Source organism: Scardinius erythrophthalmus, assembly GCF_964197995.2.
Source record: "Scardinius erythrophthalmus genome assembly, chromosome: 20".
NCBI lineage: Eukaryota > Metazoa > Chordata > Actinopteri > Cypriniformes > Leuciscidae > Scardinius > Scardinius erythrophthalmus.
The window spans coordinates 31144131-31162731 of record NC_138240.1 but is presented as its reverse complement, the minus strand read 5'-3'; positions in this window follow the sequence as shown (position 1 = coordinate 31162731).

Here is an 18601-nt window from a genome sequence, read left to right as displayed (position 1 = left end):
GATATGAAATTCTTCAAATTATGCTTTAGTTTAGCTTGCCGTCTGCCTCAGAATTAGTAACGTTATGTTGCATGTTCACAGATCTATGTTAGGATGCTAGCTAGCATACAACTTATGAAATTTCAAACCAAACGTTTTGAACGAATAAATTATAGCCTTATACCATAGTACACGTATTCTTGCAAAATAAATAAACAAACTAGGCTACGTGTTTGACTTTGTTTGGTCAATCGTTATGATGGACAACTCGGATCACCGTCAAAATGATAAAATAATGTGTAACATTTATTTTGATGATGCATAACCTAAGTAGCTATAGCTATAGTCTAAACTAAAAATAAATAAATAGCGGAGATATTTCTTATAGTATTGTTTTTGCCATAATGTTACTGATTACGTTTGGCAACACTGTAAAAATATACACTATCTCCACTATACAAATATACACTATCTCAACATTTATATGATATTCTTGTGAGAATCATACATACTTCAGTTGACATGGCTCCGTTTGTTCGCCGGCTTCTCTGAAAACAAATGCACATGGCCTGAGCGAGATGGGAGGGGGGATAGTTGACAACGAGTTTATGACAGTTTTCTCAAAAATATATATATACTCCGAAACTGTAGGGGGGGCTCGAGAGAGAAACCTGCGAGAAAACAGTCAGTCTTACTGAGCGCTGCTTTAATTCGCGTGACTTTACCCTCACGCAAAAATTCCCATTAAAATGACTACATTTTGCCCTGAAAATTTTTGCCGGTCGACAGTAAATGTGACCGAAACTTTAGTAACTATTTCCAGTATTTCAGTTACTTCTTCAAACCTATACTTACCCAAATGCTGAACATAATTCTGTAGTAATTCATTTAAATTAAACCATGTCCCCTAATTATCTCACTTTTGTATAACTATTATCTCTCCTGTAGGGTCTATTTGGCAAATCCCTTCCACAAGAGATCGCTATGATGGTTCTTATGAACAAAGGTCCAAGTGTTCCTCAAATAATAAAGCTGCTGGACTGGTACGAGACACCAGATGAATATATACTGGTCTTAGAGCGGCCCACGCCATGTGAAGACCTGAGGCGGTTTTTCCTGCAAAATGACAGCATACTCAAGGAATCGACGGTACAAGCCGTGATGCGTCATGTTGTCACTGCTGCAAGAACATGCAGTGAGAGGGGCGTCTTCCACAGCGACATCAAGCTGGAAAACCTGCTCATCAACCCAAACACCTTGCAGGTCAAATTAATAGACTTCGGTAGTAGCAGACGCTTGAAGACGTTTTCCTATTCGAAATTCTGTGGTACGTGTTATTTCACAAATCTATGGTGAATAAATCGACAAAAAGCTATGGAAATACAAATTCATTGCAATGGACGAAATCTTGTTCTTTCTTCCAGGCACAAGAGTTTATACTCCCCCTGAGTGGGTCGACCATCAAAGGTATCATGGCAAGCCTGCAACAGTTTATTCCTTAGGCGTACTGATGTTCAAGATGCTGTCCGGGAAGTATCCTGGCGAGGACCTCCCTCAGATGTTTGATGAGCCCTGGTACACAGAAGACATTTCCAAAGGTGAGAGCATGTGGACGGTAGAGCTGGGCGATTTTTTCCCCTAAAAAAATCTGCGATTCTTTTTATAAAAAACTCGATTTACGATTCGAATCAATCCCCTCCCCCAGCCCTAGTGGACGGGTCATACAGGAACTTTTATTACTGCTTAAAATAATATGATCAGTTACACAAAGTATAACACTTACAATAATAATTGGACATCTCTCCCCTCTTCACAGAATGCAGAGATCTGATCTCTTCATGCATGGAAAGGGATCCAGCCAAGAGGATTAAAATGGAAAAGATCCTCCTCCATGACTGGTTCCAGGTATAGATCCTCACCTAAAAATGTTTGGTGTGAGATGGTGACAGATTCTTCTCAGTTCAATGGCATTGCGGAAATCCCACAGCGGCGAGGCCTCTTTGAAAGCGCGCTCCTCCTTCCTCCTGCTGAAAGAGGCCACAGCCACCAGGGAATACCATTTCCATGAAAAGGTCTGCAACAATACTTAGGTAGGTGGTACGTGTCAAAGTAACCTCCACATGGATGGCTAACTTGTCTTGGAGTTAGACAACATGTGTCAGGACCTACTCATTGTCGTAATCATACTCTAGATCTAATATTATCACACGGAATAAATGTTGATGCCGTTGAAATTCTGCAGCAGAGCGATGACATCTCAGATAATCTGGTCTCGTGTAAACTTCATTTAGCCCAGGCTGCAAAGCCGACTCTGTGTTACAAATATGTTAGACCTATCACTTCTGCCACTAAAGACGGCTTTATTAATAATCTTCCTGATCAGTTTCATCATCTCAGCATTCCAGATAGCTTAGAAGAACTCGTTATTGCAACAGAATCTTTTAACTCTCTCTTTTTCAGCACTTTAGACACAGTTGCTCCATTGTGCTTAAAGAAGATTAAAGAAAATAGTCCAACGCCGTGGTACAACGAGCACACTCGGGCCCTTAAGAGAGCAGCCAGAAAAATGGAGCGCAACTGGAAGAAAACAAAACTAGAGGTATTTCGCATTTCATGGAAAGAGAGTTCGATTGCATACAGAGAGGCCTTAAAAGCTGCTAGATCTGCTTATTTTTCAACCCTATTAGAAGAAAATAAACAAAACCCTAGGTATTTATTTGAAACAGTGGCTAAACTAAAGAAAAAGAAGGCTTCAAGCCCAGAAATTTCCAAGCAGCACAGCAGTAATAACTTTATGAACTTCTTCACTTATAAGATTGATAATATCAGGGACAAAATTATAACTATGCAACCGTCTACTACAGTATCGCATCAGGCAGTGCATTGTAGTCTCCCGGAGGAAAATTTGATTCATTTATTGCTATAGGAGAGGAAGAATTCGCTAAACTCATTAAATAATCTGAACCTACAACATGTATGTTAGACCCTATACCGACTAAGCTACTGAAAGTGATGCTTCCAGAGGTCATAGATCCTCTTCTTACTATTATTAATTCATCTTTGTCTCTAGGATACTTACCAAAAACCTTTAAGCTGGCAATGATTAAACCACTTGTTAAAAAAACGCAACTTGATCCTACAAAATTAGTCAATTACAGGCCGATCTCGAATCTACCCAGCCAGTCAGATTTAGACCGTACCATAATACTGAGACGGCTCTCATTAGAGTCACAAATGATTTGCTCTTATCATCTGATTGAGGTTGTATCTCTCTATTGGTGTTACTCGATCTTAGTGCTGCATTTGACACTATTGACCACAACATTCTTTTAAATAGACTCGAAAATTATGTTGGCATTAGTGGAATTGCATTAGCATGGTTTAAATCATACTTATCTGACTGTTATCAGTTTGTAGCAGTAAATTAAGAGATGTCTTATCGATCACAAGTTCAGTATGGCGTACCACAAGGCTCAGTACTAGGACCACTGCTGTTCACTCTGTACATGCTACCATTAGGAGATATCATTAGGAAACATGGAATTAGCTTTCACTGTTATGCCGATGATACTCAGCTCTATATTTCTTCACAACCTAACGAAAACTAACAATTCACAAAATTAACGGAATGCATAGATGATATAAAAAATTGAATGACTAGTAATTTCCTGCGACTAAATTCTGAAAAAAACAGAGATTCTAATTATTGGACAAAAAACTTCCTCACATAATAACCTAGAATACTGTCTAACATTTGATGGCTGCTCTGTTAAGTCTTCGACGTCGGTTAGGAACCTGGGGTGTGCTCTTTGATACCAATCTTTCATTTGAAAGCCACGTGTCTAGTATCTGTAAAACTGCATTTTTCCATCTTAAAAATATATTTAAATTACACCATATGCTCTCATTGACAAATGCAGAACAATTAGTTCATGCGTTCATGACGCAGCAGCTCGAGTTCTTACCAGAACCAGGAAGTATGACCATATTAGCCCTGTTCTGTCAACACTGCATTGGCTCCCTATTAAACATCGTGTACATTTTAAAATATTGCTGATTACTTACGAAGCACTAAATGGTTTAACTCCGCAGTACTTGAGCGAGCTCTTAACCCATTATAGTCCTTCACATCTATTGCGATCTCAAAATTCCGGCCAGTTGATAATACCTAGAATATCAAAATCGACTGCTGGCGGTAGATCCTTTTCCTATTTAGCACCAAAACTTTGGAACAGTCTTCCTACCATTGTCCGGGAAGCAGACACACTCTGTCAGTTCAAAGCTAGACTAAAAACACATCTCTTTGACCTAGCTTACACATAACACATTATAGACTTCTATAATTCAGTTTTAGGCTGCATAGATCAGGTCAGCTGGAACCAGGAACACTTCCCATAAATCCTGATGTACTCGTTACATCATAAGAAGAATGTCATCTACTCTAATTTGAGTGTTTTTGTTTATCCCGAGGTTTTCCCGTAGCCTGCCAGATCCAGGCTGTATCCAGATCTGATGAAGGACCTGCGCCTGGACCCGATGTCATAGCGGGGTGCTAAAGTGCCAACTAGTTTCTCCTTATGGAGGATCCCTTTACCACTCTACAGATAAAGCGCCGTCTGGAAAATTTGGTTTGTGTATCTACCCCGAAGTGATACAATTCTGTATCAAAAATGTTAAGGCCAGACAAGTTTTTTAAGGCTAATGTTATCATTAATGTTAAAGAGGTGTGTGAAATCGCAAGTACAATGTCAGGCAATGTAATTTGCTCTGGTCCCCTTCCTGATCGCAGGAGTGATGAGATATATCAGTGGATTTTGTTCACTCAATGGCTAGTTGTCTAAGTGATGTCAGCAAAATAATATAGAATTCATTGACAATTGGAAAAGTTTTTGGGGCAGACCTGACCTGTTGAAAAGAGATGGTATTCATCCCTCCTGGGATGGTGCTGCTCTTCTCTCTAGTAATATGGCACATAGTCTTAGAGCTCAAACATGACAATCTGGGGCTCAGGTCAGGAAGCAGACAGACTGGCTAAACCGACCGTCTGCTAGCTGTCTTACGTCACCTAGGTCAGATAAATCCCATCACATAGAGCCTCTTTCACCTAGATATCATCATATAGAGACTGTGTCTGTTCCCCGAATTAGGACATACAAAAAACTTCCAAACCCATCTAAGGGTAAAAATTTAATTGATGTTCAACAAATAAAAAACAGACATAATACAAATGAGCAAATGATAAAGCTTGGGTTGCTGAATATTAGTTCCCTTTCGTGGTCACTCCGAGTTACGTCGGATGACGACGATTGGGGTTTCGCCTAGAAGCCTATCACCTTCGAGTATATAAAACGAGCCAATGGCAATGAAATGCCATGGGTCTGCGGAATTTGCATAGCGTATCTCCACCCACCGCAGGGGGTAAATAAGGAAGTACGCTGGCAACATGCAGATATGTTTTCGCTTCGGAGCCGAGAACTTCTCCACTCCCTGTAAGCCAAAAATTCTGAGTTATTTCTTCTCATCCTTCGAGACGAGCGAACTCTCCGGTGTTGGTGTGACGGCGATTTCAGCGAGTGCTCACTACCCTGCTGATCTGTTCAGTGATCTGACAGATAGTGTGTTTCTCCCTGTTCGCTTCAGCATCCGCGGAGTTTTTCCTCTCACAAAAAGAGCATTGCACGTGGCACGTGTTTTTAAAGATGCCTCGACCGTGCACTTCTGGTTGCGGTCGTGATGTGTTCTTCTCTGATGGGCACGATCTCTGCTTAGCGTGTTTGGGCGTTGATCACGCTAAAGCAGCGTTCGTGGATGACTCGTGTTCCCACTGCGGGAACATGACCATCTCCATGCTGCGGTCGAGACTCAATGAGCTCACTAGAGCGAGAGTCCCCCTACCCACACCCCGATCTACTGACTCCGCGAGAGCCAGTACTTCAGCTGGTGGCCGGGGTGACCTGAGGGTGACTGTGTGGGACATACCGCCGACACGTCCACGGTCCACACACCCCTCTCCAGCAGTGGTACCCGCGAGTGTTCAAACTGAGACCGCTGGTCCCTTTACGGTGGCCCCGCGTGTTTCGTTTGGAGCTCCAGAGGAGGATGCAATGTCGATCGCTGCATCACAAGGTGGGCGTGAGTCCTCGGGAAGTGAGGATTTGGCTGTGTTGCCGCCCTCGGGCGTGACAACATTGCCCGAGTCTGATCCCGAGCTGACTGCCATGCTTTCCCGGGCAGCCGCGGCCATTGGGCTCGAGTGGTCCCCGCCACCCGATCCAGTGCGCTCGCGGCTGGATGATTGGTTTTTGGGAGCGGCCGCTGACACCCGTCGCCGCCCAACCCCAATGCCATTCTTCCCGGAAGTGCATGAGGAAGTCACGCGGTCCTGGAAGGCTCCCATGTCTTCCCGTGATCGTTCGTCGGCTTTCTCCGCCTTTCCTCCCCTCGATAGGGCTGATGCTTGTGGGTACACTGGGATTCCCCCGGTGGAGCGTTCTGTCGCGATGCAGCTGTGTCCGGCAAGCGCTTCATCGCGTGGTGATCCTAAGCACCCATCCAAAGCCTGTAGATTCTCGTCTACCATGGTGGCGAAGTCTTACAGAGCGGCGGGACAGGCAGCTGCCTCTTTGCATGCCATGGCCATCTTGCAGGTTTACCAGGCCAAGATGCTCCGTGACATGCACGAGGGTAGGACAGACCCAGGGCTCTTCGATGAGCTGCGCGCCGCCACCGACCTCGCTCTCCGAGCGACGAAGGTGACCGCGCGCTCCCTGGGTTTGGTGATGTCCACAGCTGTGGTCCAGGAGCGACATCTCTGGCTGAACCTGGCCGATATGCGTGAGCCCGAGCGGACTCGTCTGCTCTAGGCTCCCATATCCCAGGCCGGCCTTTTCAGCGGTGCAGTCGAGGACTTTGCCCAACAGTTCTCGACTGCTCAGAAGCAGACTGAGGCGATCAAACACATTCTGCCCCGACGCTCCGCTGCTCAGCCGTCGGCACAGAACCCTCAGTCTGCTTGCCGCCGAGGGCGCCCTCCCACGGCTCCCGCCCCTCCCGCACGGCCCCAGCAGCAGCCTTCATTTGGGCCGCGTCGTGGAGGAAGCCGTAGGAAGGCGCCACAGCCCTCTCCAGCCCCGCAGCCCGCTAAACGCCAGGCTAAGCGGCGCTCCTGAGACGGGCAGCTCAGGATTGGCACTCTTTTCTGTTCAGGAGCTGGTAGCAGGGCCACTCCTTCCCCCGGTGGAGGGCCGGGGGAGAATCTTTTGTTCTCCACTCCCCGCTGCTCGTCCCACGACGAGCAGCACCCTAATGTGGTTAAAGACAGAATCGAACTCCCCAATCCTGAGCCAACAGAGCCCGAGGGCCGCAGTGCGCGCCACCCTCGGGTCCCGCCGCTGCCGCCCTCCTCTGTCCCAGAGGTGCGGGATGACAGCACGCGCCGCCCACAGGCCACGCTCCTCTCATCCCCCTCTGTCGCCAGACCCCTGCCAGAGCACGCCCCCGTGGGACGCGCGCCCTCCCCTGGCCTCCTCTGGCAGGACGCGGTTAATGACCGTGCCCCCGCACAGGGCCGCTATGCCACCCTCGCCGGTGCCGGTCATTCCGCCTCGCTGCCCCACCGACGGTACGTCTGTGGTTCGTATGACCCCGCTGGTGCACTTTCTGGAGGCCTGGTTAGAGCTTCCCAGACTGTCCCGCTGGGTCGCGAGAACCATCAGGCTCGGCTACGCGATTCAGTTCGCGCGATCTCCTCCCCGCTTCAGGGGAGTCCACTTCACTGTGGTCGGTGGCAATGCCCCTGTCATGAGAGCGGAGGTCGCCACCCTACTGGCGAAGGGTGCGATCGAGATTGTCCCTCCAGCCGAGATGAAGTCCGGCTTCTACAGCCCTTACTTCATTGTACCCAAGAAGTCCGGTGAGTTACGGCCAATCCTCGACCTCCGCGTCTTGAACCGCTCCCTTCACAGGCTGCCGTTCAAGATGCTAACGGCCAAACACATCCTCCAGTGTGTACGGCCGCAGGATTGGTTTGCAGCGATCGACCTGAAGGACACCTACTTCCATGTCTCCATTTTGCCTCGACACAGACCGTTTCTACGGTTTGCTTTCGAGGGGCAGGCATACCAGTACGCGGTTCTCCCTTTCGGGCTAGCCCTGTCTCCTCGCGTCTTTACGAAGGTCGTTGAGGCAGCCCTTGTTCCCCTCCGGGAACACGGGGTTCGCATCCTGAACTATCTCGACGACTGGCTAATCCTAGCTCACTCTCGAGACCAGGTTTGCGAACACAGGGACCTTGTGCTCCGGCACCTAGCTCGTCTGGGCCTTCGGGTCAACTGGGAGAAGAGCAAACTCTGCCCCGTGCAGAGGATCTCTTTTCTCGGTATGGAGATCGACTCGGTCGCCATGTGCGCGCAGCTTACGAGCGAGCGCGTGCAGTCACTGCTGACTTGTCTTCGTCAGTTCGAGGGCAAGAGTGCGGTTCCACTGAAACTTTTTCAGAGGCTCCTGGGGCATATGGCATCCGCAGCCGCAGTAACGCCGCTGGGATTGCTTCATATGAGACCGCTTCAGCTTTGGCTTCGCGATCGAGTCCCGAGGTGGGCATGGCAACACGGCACGCTCCGAGTCCCAGTGACTCCAGCCTGCCGTCAGACCTTCTCCCCGTGGTCGAACCTCAATTTTCTACGGGCCGGAGTGCCCTTAGAACGAGTTTCCCGGCATGTTGTTGTGTCAACAGATGCCTCCACCACGGGCTGGGGCGCCATGTGCAATGGTCATGCTGCCGCGGGTTCCTGGACAGGACCCCAGCGCCTTTGGCATGTCAATTGCCTCGAGTTGCTGGCTGTACGTCTCGCCCTGCACCGCTTCCATGCGCTGCTCAGGGGTCAGCACGTACTAGTCCGGTCGGACAATACCGCGACAGTAGCGTACATCAACCATCAGGGTGGTCTACGCTCCCGCCGTATGTCGCAACTCGCTCGCCACCTCCTTATATGGAGTCAGAAGCATCTGAGGTCGCTTCGAGCCATTTATATCCCGGGACACCTGAACCAGGCGGCCGACGAGCTGTCTCGAGTTCGGCCTCTCGCTGGAGAATGGCGACTCCATCCCCAGACGGTCCAGCTGATTTGGGATCAGTTCGGGGACGCACAGGTAGACCTGTTTGCCTCTCTCGACTCGTCCCACTGCGACGTGTATTATTCCCTGACCGAGGGCACGCTCGGCACGGATGCACTGGCGCACAGCTGGCCACGGGGCCTACGCAAGTATGCGTTTCCCCCAGTGAGCCTTCTTGCGCAGACCTTCCGTGTGGCTCCTGGACTCCTCACTTCCGCTAGAGCATCGTCCACGAGACATGCCTATGCGTTGAAGTGGAACCTCTTCGTCAACTGGTGTTCTTCTAAACATCTAGAACCCACGAAATGCCCCATCAGTGTCGTGCTTTCCTTCCTGCAAGAAGGGTTGGAGCGAAGGCTGTCTCCCTCCACCCTGAAAGTGTATGTTGCCGCCATTGCCGCACATCACGATGCAGTTGATGGTAAGTCTCTGGGAAAGCACGACCTGATCATCAGGTTCCTGAGGGGAGCAAGGAGACTAAATCCTCCTCGTCCTCCCCTCATACCCTCTTGGGACCTCTCAGTGGTTTTAACTGCCCTGCAGAGTGCTCCCTTTGAGCCTCTGCAATCAGTGGAGCTTAAGTTCCTGTCTATGAAGACAGCGCTCCTGGTTGCATTGGCCTCCATCAAGAGGGTAGGGGACTTGCAGGCATTTTCGGTTGACGAAGCGTGCCTGGAATTCGGACCGGCTAACTCTCACGTGATCCTGAGACCCCGGCCTGGTTACGTGCCCAAGGTTCCTACCACACCCTTTCGAGACCAAGTGGTGAACCTGCAAGCGCTGCCCTTGGAGGAGGCAGACCCAGCCTTGGCACTGCTCTGTCCAGTACGCGCCCTCCGTGCTTACGTAGACAGAACGCAGTGTTTCAGGACCTCAGACCAGCTCTTTGTCTGTTATGGTGGGAAGCTGAAGGGAAAGGCTCTCTCAAAGCAAAGGTTATCTCACTGGATAGTGGATACCATTGCTTTGGCATACCAGCAGCAAGGTCGTCAATGCCCCCTTGGTGTGAAAGCCCACTCCACTCGTAGTGTGGCTTCCTCTTGGGCTCTAGCGCATGGCGCCTCGCTAACAAACATTTGTAGAGCTGCAGGCTGGGCGACACCCAACACATTCGCGAGATTCTATAATCTCCGAGTAGAGCCAGTTTCTTCTCATGTACTCGCTTCAACCAGCCGGTACTAGATTCTGCTCAGGTGTCTTCGCTTGCTTGCCATTCCTCTCCGCGGACGGGATACGTGCGATTATCTTCTCAGGTGAGTCTGATAAGCCCTGAGTTCCTCCAGCACTGGTTACGTCAACGCCTGACTTATGCCATTCTGCCATAACGCAGCTTTTGCGCTTGACTAGGTGCCTCCATGTGCATGGTCCCCCCTCTGGGCGACCCCCACATGTGTATTCCACTGTAAGTCTCTTTTTGAGCGTGTGTCTTTCCCTTGGCAAGCCACCTTGCCACCCCTGGGGTTTAAATATTCCACCTGCGGTTGGTCACCCCAGTGATACTCCATATGCAGCCCTCTGGGTCATATGTGTATTCCAAGTCCCCCCCTTAGGGTTGGGCATAATTGCATATTTCCTCTGAGATATGCTTCCCAGTGTACCTTGGTATTCCTGTGTTAAGTAGGACTCCTTTGTTTGTGCTAGTCTCACAACAGGGAGCTCAGACTTACGCAGGGCACTGGATGACAGCCGAGGTGGCGTGATTAGACTGGAACCCCAATCGTCGTCATCCGACGTAACTCGGAGTGACCACGAAAGGGAACGTCTCGGTTACGGATGTAACCCTCATTCCCTGAGTAGGGAACGGAGACGTTACGTCTTCCTGCCACTTCCGCTGTATCGCTGAAAAACGCCTGGGTCCAGTTTCGACTCCTCAGCGAAGACATATCTGCATGTTGCCAGCGTACTTCCTTATATACCCCCTGCAGTGGGCGGAGATACGCTATGCAAATTCCGCAGACCCATGGCATTTCATTGCCATTGGCTCGTTTTATATACTCGAAGGTGATAGGCTTCTAGGCGAAACCCCAATCGTCGTCATCCGACGTAACGTCTCCGTTCCCTACTCAGGGAACGAGGGTTACATCCGTAACCAAGACGATCCCTTACTTCAAAAGCACTTATTGTTAATGATATGATTACAGACTGTAATCTAGATGTGCTGTGTTTGACAGAAACCTGGCTAAAACCAAACGATTACATTACTTTAAATGAGTCCAGGCCGCAAGATTACTGTTATAAACATGAACCTCTTCTGAAAGGCAAACAGGGAGGTGTTGTTGTAATTTATAGTAATATTTTTAGAATTAGAATTTTTAGAAAGAACTTGATATTGCAACAGAAACTTTTAACTCTCTCTTTTTCAGCACTTTAGACACAGTTGCTCCATTGCGCTTAAAGAAGATTAAAGAAAATAGTTCAACGCTGTGGTACAACGAGCATTAGAGGTATTTCGCATTTCATGGAAAGAGAGTTCGATTGCATACAGAGAGGCCTTAAAAGCTGCTAGATCTGCTTATTTTTCAACCCTATTAGAAGAAAATAAATAAAACCCTAGGAATTTATTTGAAACAGTGGCTAAACTAAAGAAAAAGAAAGCTTCAAGCCCAGAAATTTCCAAGCAACACAGCAGTAATGACTTTATGAACTTCTTCACTTATAAGATTGATAATATCAGGGACAAAATTATAACTATGCAACCGTCTACTACAGTATCGCATCAGGGAGTGCATTGTAGTCTCCCTAAGGAAAATTTTGATTCATTTATTGCTATAGGAGAGGAAGAATTCGCTAAACTCGTTAAATCATCTAAACCGACAACATGTATGTTAGACCCTATACCGACTAAGCTACTGAAAGAGATGCTTCCAGAGGTCATAGATCCTCTTCTTACTATTATTAATTCATCTTTGTCTCTAGGATACTTAACAAAAACCTTTAAGCTGGCTATGATTAAACCACTTGTTAAAAAAACGCAACTTGATCCTACAAAATTAGTCAATTACAGGCCGATCTCAAATCTACTCTTTCTGTCAAAGATACTAGAAAAGGCAGTATCTTCACAACAATGTTCCTGTTTTAGAAAGAAATTATATCTGCGAGGATTTCCAGTCAGGATTTAGACCGTACCATAGTACTGAGACGGCTCTCATTAGAGTCACAAATGATTTGCTCTTATCATCCGATCGTGGTTGTATCTCTCTATTGGTGTTACTCGATCTTAGTGCTGCATTTGACACTATTGACCACAACATTCTTTTAAATAGACTCGAAAATTATGTTGGCATTAGTGGAATTGCATTAGCATGGTTTAAATCATACTTATCTGACCGTTATCAGTTTTTAGCAGTAAATGAAGAGATGTCTTATCGATCACAAGTTCAGTATGGTGTACCACAAGGCTCAGTACTAGGACCACTGCTGTTCACTCTGTACATGCTACCATTAGGAGATATCATTAGGAAACATGGAATTAGCTTTCACTGTTATGCCGATGATACTCAGCTCTATATTTCTTCACAACCTAACGAAAACTAACAATTCACAAAATTAACGGAATGCATAGATGATATAAAAAATTGGATGACTAGTAATTTCCTGCTACTAAATTCTGAAAAAAACAGAGATTCTAATTATTGGACAAAAAACTTCCTCACATAATAACCTAGAATACTGTCTAACACTTGATGGCTGCTCTGTTAAGTCTTCGACGTTGGTTAGGAACCTGGGTGTGCTCTTTGATACCATTCTTTCATTTGAAAGCCACGTGTCTAGTATCTGTAAAACTGCATTTTTCCATCTTAAAAATATATCTAAATTACACCATATGCTCTCATTGACAAATGCAGAACAATTAGTTCATGCGTTCATGAAGCAGCAGCTCGAGTTCTTACCAGAACCAGGAAGTATGACCATATAAGCCCTGTTCTGTCAACACTGCATTGGCTCCCTTTTAAACATTGTATAAATTTTAAAATATTGCTGATTACTTACAAAGCACTAAATGGTTTAACTCCACAGTACTTGAGCGAGCTCTTAACCCATTATAGTCCTTCACATCTATTGCGATCTCAAAATTCCGGGCCAGTTGATAATACCTAGAATATCAAAATCGACTGCTGGCGGTAGATCCTTTTCCTATTTAGCACCAAAACTTTGGAACAGTCTTCCTACCATTGTCCGGGAAGCAGACACACTCTGTCAGTTCAAAGCTAGACTAAAAACACATCTCTTTGACCTAGCATACACATAACACATTATAGACTTCTATAATTCAGTTTTAGGTTGCATAGATCAGGTCAGCTGGAACCAGGAACACTTCCCATAAATCCTGATGTACTCGTTACATCATAAGAAGAATGTCATCTACTCTAATTGGAGTGTTTTTGTTTATCCCGAGGTTTTCCCGTAGCCTGCCAGATCCAGGCTGTATCCAGATCTGATGAAGGACCTGCGCCTGGACCCGATGTCATAGCGGGGTGCTAAAGTGCCAACTAGTTTCTCCTTATGGAGGATCCCTTTACCACTCTACAGATAAAGCGCCGTCTGGAAAATTTGGTTTGTGTATCTACCCCGAAGTGATACAATTCTGTATCAAAAATGTTAAGGCCAGACAAGTAGTTTTTTAAGGCTAATGTTATCATTAATGTTAAAGAGGTGTGTGAAATCGCAAGTACAATGTCAGGCAATGTAATTTGCTCTGGCCCCCTTCCTGATCGCAGGAGTGATGAGATAGTCAGTAGATTTTGTTCACTCAATGGCTAGTTGTCTAAGTGGTGTCAGCAAAATAATATAGAATTCATTGACAATTGGAAAAGTTTTTGGGGCAGACCTGACCTGTTGAAAAGAGATGGTATTCATCCCTCCTGGGATGGTGCTGCTCTTCTCTCTAGTAATATGGCACATAGTCTTAGAGCTCAAACATGACAATCTGGGGCTCAGGTCAGGAAGCAGACAGACTGGCTAAACCGACCGTCTGCTAGCTGTCTTACGTCACCTAGGTCAGATAAATCCCATCACATAGAGCCTCTTTCACCTAGATATCATATAGAGACTGTGTCTGTTCCCCGAATTAGGACATACAAAAAACTTCCAAACCCATCTAAGGGTAAAAATTTAATTGATGTTCAACAAATAAAAAACAGACATAATACAAATGAGCAAATGATAAAGCTTGGTTTGCTAAATATTAGATCCCTTACTTCAAAAGCACTTATTGTTAATGATATGATTACAGACTGTAATCTAGATGTGCTGTGTTTGACAGAAACCTGGCTAAAACCAAACGATTACATCACTTTAAATGAGTCCACGCCGCAAGATTACATGAGTCTCGTCTGAAAGGCAAACGGGGAAGTGTTGCTGTAATTTATAGTAATATTTTTAGAAATACTTAGAAGTCTATTTTCAAATATAATTCTTTTGAAGTGTTGGTGCTTAATATAGCAATATATAGTGTAAATGATGAATCACGTTTAAGATTTGTGCTGGCTACTGTATACAGGCCACCAGGGCACCATACAGACTTTATCAAAGAATTTGCTGACTTTCTATCAGAGTTAGTACTGGCTGCAGATAAAGTCATAATTGTTGGTGATTTTAATATACATGTAGATAACGAAAAAGATGCATTGGGATTGGCATTTAAAGACATTGTAAACTCTATTGGAGTTAGACAACATGTGTTAGGACCTACTCATTGTCGTAATCATACTCTAGATCTAATATTATCACATGGAGTCAATGTTGATGCCGTTGAAATTCTGCAGCAGAGCGATGACATCTCAGATCATTATCTGGTCTCGTGTAAACTTCATTTAGCCAAGGCTGCAAAGCTGACTCTGTGTTACAAATATGTTAGACCTATCACTTCTGCCACTAAAGATTGCTTTATTAAAGTCCAACTGAAATCAAAATTGACCCTATTTACTTTGTTAGCGCATATTACTAGTCTTGTGGTGAACAATTAATCCGTGCAAGTTAATATACAGAAAAAAATTGTTTGCCGTCGTAATCTTTAATCAAAGTCTGAAAAGTTACTTCCGGTCTGGAATGGCGTTCCTTCTATGATGACGTAGGTTTGACGGCTTGGTTTGGGAAACGCTTAACCACTCCCATCAAACCATTAGTCTGTAATGAGCGAGAGATGGAGAAGAGGAGCGCTAGAGTAAAACCCTGCCCTGTGTTCAATATTCCTTTTCACTGGGAAATACGTCACAACACTGGAGAAAATTCGTTTGCAACTTCCGGTTCACGTGGGCTTTAATAATCTTTCTGATCAGTTTCATCATTTCAGCATCCCAGATAGCTTAGAAGAACTCGATATTGCGACAGAAACTTTTAACTCTCTCTTTTCCAGCACTTTAGACACAGTTGCTCTGTTGCGCTTAAAGAAGATTAAAGAAAATAGTCCAACGCCGTGGGAGAATGAGCACACTCAGGCCCCTTAAAAGAGCAGCCAGAAAAATGGAGCGCAACTGGAAGAAAACAAAACTAGAGGTACTTCGCATTTCATGGAAAGAGAGTTCGATTGCATACAGAGAGGCCTTAAAAGCTGCTAGATCTGCTTATTTTTCAACCCTATTAGAAGAAAATAAACAAAACCCTAGGTATTTATTTGAAACATTGGCTAAACTAAAGAAAAAGAAGGCTTCAAGCCCAGAAATTTCCAAGCAGCACAGCAGTAATGACTTTATGAACTTCTTCACTTATAAGATTGATAATATCAGGGACAAAATTATAACTATGCAACCGTCTACTACAGTATCGCATCAGGGAGTGCATTGTAGTCTCCCGGAGGAAAAATTTTGATTCATTTATTGCTATAGGAGAGGAAGAATTCGCTAAACTCATTAAATCATCTAAACCGACAACATGTATGTTAGACCCTATACCGACTAAGCTACTGAAAGAGATGCTTCCAGAGGTCATAGATCCTCTTCTTACTATTATTAATTCATCTTTGTCTCTAGGATACTTACCAAAAACCTTTAAGCTGGCTATGATTAAACCACTTGTTAAAAAAACGCAACTTGATCCTACAAAATTAGTCAATTACAGGCCGATCTCGAATCTACTCTTTCTGTCAAAGATACTAGAAAAGGCAGTATCTTCACAACTGTGTTCCTTTTTTAGAAAGAAATTGTATCTGCGTGGATTTCCAGTCAGATTTAGACCGTACCATAGTACTGAGACGGCTCTCATTAGAGTCACAAATGATTTGCTCTTATCATCCGATCGTGGTTGTATCTCTCTATTGTTGTTACTCGATCTTAGTGCTGCATTTGACACTATTGACCACAACATTCTTTTAAATAGACTCGAAAATTATGTTGGCATTACGGGAAATGCACTAGCATGGTTTAAATCATACTTATCTGACCGTTATCAGTTTTTAGCAGTAAATGAAGAGATGTCTTATCGATCACAAGTTCGGTATGGCGTACCACAAGGCTCAGTACTAGGACCACTGCTGTTCACTCTGTACATGCTACCATTAGGAGATATCATTAGGAAACATGGAATTAGCTTTCACTGTTATGCTGATGATAAATTCCGGCCAGTTGATAATACCTAGAATATCAAAGTCGACTGCTGGCGGTAGATCCTGTTCCTATTTAGCACCAAAACTTTGGAACAGTCTTCCTACCATTGTCCGGGAAGCAGACACACTCTGTCAGTTCAAAGCTAGACTAAAAACACATCTCTTTGACCTAGCATACACATAATACATCATAAACTTCTAGAATGGCAGAATGGCATCTACGCTAATTTTAGTGTTTTTGTTTATCCCGAGGTTTTCCCGCAGCCTGCCAGATCCAGGCTGTATCCAGATCTGATGAAGGACCTGCGCCTGGACCCGATGTCATAGCGGGGTGCTAAAGTGCCAACTAGTTTCTCCTTATGGAGGATCCCTTTACCACTCTACAGATAAAGTGCTGTCGGTAAAATCCGGTTCGCGTATTGTTGTGGCAAATTCAAAGTTCTTTTTTTTTATAATTATGTTTATTGAATTTTCTTAAGATACAAATAAACAAGACATCAACCCCCCCCCCCCCCCCACACAAAAAAAAAAAACAAAACAAAAAAAACAGATTTTTATATAAAACAGGACCATACTATAATAGTTTTCACATTTTAGACATTTCACAATAGACATTTTTCAATACATTTAACAATTTTCCAAAACTCTTAACACAGTTAGCACTACATCCGTCTGTGTAAGCTATACTATTAACACATTTCTTGTTGCTTTAACACAAAATGCATACAGTTAACACAAATTTAAAATGCTTGAACTTCTTTTACACACAAGCTCAAACAAGACCAAAACAATGGATTTTTACTGCCAAATTTACCAATGCTTTAACACTGTATGTCAAAACAGATAACACCATGTTCTAAACCTAACCTTACAGGCTAAAGTCAAGGTAAACAGCTGCTTATACTGTGAACTGAAACACAAATATATCCCCTGTATTTTATTATATTCTTACTGAGAAACAGCTGATTGAATTATGCAAATAATTAGAAGATGACTCTTTTTTTCATTCTTCTGGTGCTTTTTCTGTTCGTATATTTTGTATTTTCACATTATTCCATTGCTAGTGAGAAACAGCTGATTGAAGTTAAGCAAATATGGGACAATGTGGCATTCCACCATTCCCGTCTAGTCACAGCCTGGTTTGACGCCCATCAGAGGATGATGTCCATTTTCCTTGCCCCTTACTTCCCTTTCCTCAACCCCATTGAGGAGTTTTCTCAGCCTGGAGATGAAAGGTTTTTGACCATAGTCCACAGGACCAAATGTCCCTCCTGTATGCAGAAGATGCTGCATACCAAGACATCACAGCTGAACACTGCCAGGATAAGGCAAGCCAAAAGATTCTTCCCAAGATGCCTTGCCAGGGAAGATATCAGGTGTGATGTGGATGAGAACGTGGACAAATGCAGAAGACCGGGCAGATTAGAAGATGGCCTTTTCTGTTTGTATATTTTGTATTTTCACACACAGTAATACTGTAAATGGCAGCTATATTGCATATTTTTGTTATATTGCAGAAATGTCCTGTTGCAAATATAGCCGTTACTGCAGCAATTCTGTCTGTCTTCTTTTTTCATAAACCATACATTCTATAAAGCTATACTACTGTAAGAAGGGTAATTTATTTTGTTGTATTGAATCTGCTGCAACAACAACAACAACAACAACAACAACAAAATGCATGCATTTACATTACAAACAAAACAAAAATGTCGCTAACAAGCGTTTGTCCAGTGTTCACATTTTCAAAACTCTAAACACAATTAGCACAGCATCGGTCTTTTGTGGCCATACCATTCACACATTTCCAGTCAGTGAACACATTTCCACAACGCTTACATTTTCTTAACAGACAAGCTATACCTCCCAACAAAATGATGGATTGTTTTTGTAGTATTTACAAATGTTAACACACAACATCCCACAATAGCAAAAACAATATTCCAAACCTTAGATACAGTATGGACT